The 3,029-nt window shown below is 44.5% G+C and overlaps 1 pseudogene across 1 annotated transcript; it reads left to right on the top strand.

Annotated features, from left to right (window-relative positions):
* The first annotated feature begins 2,123 nt into the window (after nucleotides 1-2,123).
* On the top strand, nucleotides 2,124-2,783 carry LOC113222632 (annotated as a pseudogene). Its single transcript, XR_003308486.2, has one exon. The product of XR_003308486.2 is annotated as a cytochrome c oxidase subunit 5A, mitochondrial pseudogene (transcript).
* The last annotated feature ends 246 nt before the right edge of the window (nucleotides 2,784-3,029 follow it).

Genomic DNA, 3,029 nt, shown 5'->3' with positions numbered 1-3,029 from the left:
AAGTGATTCTGCTGCCTCAGCCTCCCGAGTAGCTGGGATTACAGGTCCGCCACCACACTCAGATAATTTTTTGCATTTTTGGTAGAGACGGGGATTCACCATGTTGGCCAGGCTGGTCTCAAACTCCTGACCTCATGATTCGCCCACCTCAGCCTCCCAAAGTGCTGGGATTACAGGTGTGAGCCACTGCACCCAGCTGAAGATGACTACATTAAGCAGACTTTCAATGTAGACAAACAGCCTTCTTTTGGAAGAAGATGCCATCTAGAACTTTCCTAGCTAAAGAGGAGAAATCAGTGCCTGGCTTCAAGGCATCAAAGGGCAGGCTGACTCTCTCGATAGGGCCTCACCCAGCTGGTGACCTTAAGTTGCAGCCAATGCTCATTTACCATTCTGAAAATCCTAGGGCTTTTAATCCTAAGCATTTTGCTAAATCTGATCTGCCTGTGCTCTGTAAGTAGAACAACAAAGCCTGGGTGACAGCACATCTATTTACAGCATGATTTACTGAATATTTTACGCCAACTGCTTGAGACCTACTACTCAGAAAAAAAGGATTCCTTTCAAAGTATTAGCCCTCATTGACACAACGCACCTGGTCACTCTGGAATGCTAGCGGAAATTTACATGTAAAGTCATTTTCATGCCTGCTAATATAACATACATTCTGTGGCCCATGGATCAGGGAGTAATTTTGACTTTCAACTTTCATTATTCTTATTCTTATTTTATTTATTTATTTTGAGATGGAGTCTCGTCCTGTCTCCCAGGCTAGAGTATAATGGCGTGATCTCGGTTCACTGAAATCTCTGCCTCCCAGGTTCAAGTGATTCTCCTGCCTCAGCCTCCCGAGTAGCTGGGATTACAGGTACCTGCCACCACACCTGGCTACTTTTTTTGGTTTTAGTAGAGACAGGATTTCACCATGTTGGCCAGGCTGGGCTCAAACTCCTGACCTTAGGTGATCTGCCTGGCCCAGCCTCCCAAAGTGCTGGGATTATATGTGTGAGCCATATAATCTCTTGGGAGGCTGAGGCAGGAGAATTGCTTGAACCCAGGAGGCAGAGGTTGCAGTGAGCCAAGATTCCACCATTGCACTCCAGCCTGGGCAACAGAGTGAGACTCTGTCAAAAAAAAAAGAAAAAAAAAGTAATGAAGAGAGAGAGAGAAGAAAGAAAGAGAGAGGGGGGAGGGAGAGAGAGAGGGAGGGAGGGAGGGAGGGAGGGAAGGAAGGAAGGAAGGAAGGAAGGAAGGAAGGAAGGAAGGAAAGAAAGAAAGTGGAGCCTGAAGATGTAACTGAATTTCTGCAATCTCATGATCAAACTTGAATAGATGAGGAGTTCCTTCTTATGGATGAGCAAAGAAAGTGGTGTCTTGAGATAGGATCTACTGACTACTTTTTGTCACTAAAGATTAGTTTACTTTTCTAAATTTTCTAAAAATGGAATAATAGAATATATACCCTTTTTTGTCTGGCTTTTTTTGCCCAGCATACAGGCATCCCTTGGAGATATTGCAGGTCCAGCTCCAGGCCAACACAAGAAAGCAAATTCTACCATAAAGCAATCAACAAAGGGTAAAATGTAGATCAGTAAGTGCTTAGGGATAGGATTGTATGGTGAGATTAGGAGAGATTACCACAGGGTATGAGAAAACTTTGGAGGTGATGGATATGTTCATCATCTTGGTTGTGTTAACAATTTCTCAGGTGAATAACATGTCAAAAGTTCTCAAATTGCACACTGTTAAGATGTACCATTTATTTTACGTCAACTATACTTTAAAACTGTTTTTTGAAAAAATAATGTTTTAAAAAGAAAAAAAATCAGTCCGGGAGCGGTGGCTCATGCCTGCAATCCCAGCACTTCAGCAGGCCAAGGTGGGAGAATCACTTGAAGCCAGGAATTCGAGACCAGCCTGGCCAACATGGCGAAACCCCATCTCTACTAAAAGTACAAAAATTAGCTGGGCATGGTAGCATGTGCCTGTAATCCCAGCTACTCCGGAGGCTGAGGCAGGAGAATTGCTTGAACTTGGGAGGCAGAGGTTGCAGTGAACCAAGATGATGTCACTGGCACTCCAGCCTGGGTGAGAGAGCAAGACTCCATCAAAGAAAAAAAAAACTACCCTCAGCCTGCGCGCCGCCACCGCCCTCATGCTGGGCGCCGCTCTCCGCCGCTGCGCTGTGGCCGCCACCACCTGGGCCGGCCCTCGAGGCCTGCTGCACTCCGCCCGGACCCCCGGCCCCGCCGCGGCTATCCAGTCAGTTCTCTGCTGTTCTCATGGGTCACATGAGACAGATGAGGAGTTTGATGCTCGCTGGGTAACATACTTCAACAAGCCAGATGTAGATGCCTGGGAATTGCGTAAAGGGATAAACACACTTGTTACCTATGATCTGGTTCCAGAGCCCAAAATCATTGATGCTGCTTTGCGGGCATGCAGACGGTTAAATGGTTTTGCTAGTACAGTTCGTATCCTAGAGGCTGTTAAGGACAAAGCAGGACCTCATAAGGAAATCTACCCCTATGTCATCCAGGAACTTAGACCAACTTTAAATGAACTGGGAATCTCCACTCCGGAGGAACTGGGCCTTGACAAAGTGTAAACCCCATGGATGGGCTTCCCCATGGATTTATTGACATTGCGACTTGAGTGTGAAGTTTCCTGGAAATACTGATGATAACATATTACCTTATTTGAACAAGTTTTCCTTTATTGAGTACCAAGCCATGTAATGGTAACTTGGACTTTAATAAAAGGGAAATGAGTTTGACCTGAAATTAAAAACACACACACACACACACACACACAAAAAAAAACAAAGAAAAAAAAAAAAACTCAACCAAATACACAGTCTTTGTTTAGATCCTGTTTTGAATCATTTATGACAAGACACTTGACACCTGGGGCATATTTGAATCGTGACTGGATATTAGATTCTGTTAAGAAATTATTACTATTTGTTGGTGTGAGAATGGTATTGCAATGTTAAAAAATGTCTGTCTTAGTCCATTTGGACTGCTATA

The sequence above is a fragment of the Piliocolobus tephrosceles genome, unplaced genomic scaffold (assembly GCF_002776525.5).
Source record: "Piliocolobus tephrosceles isolate RC106 unplaced genomic scaffold, ASM277652v3 unscaffolded_32575, whole genome shotgun sequence".
NCBI classification, from domain to species: Eukaryota; Metazoa; Chordata; class Mammalia; order Primates; family Cercopithecidae; genus Piliocolobus; species Piliocolobus tephrosceles.
The sequence above is the reverse complement of the archived record's forward strand: the minus strand, read 5'-3'. Positions and strand labels throughout refer to the sequence as shown.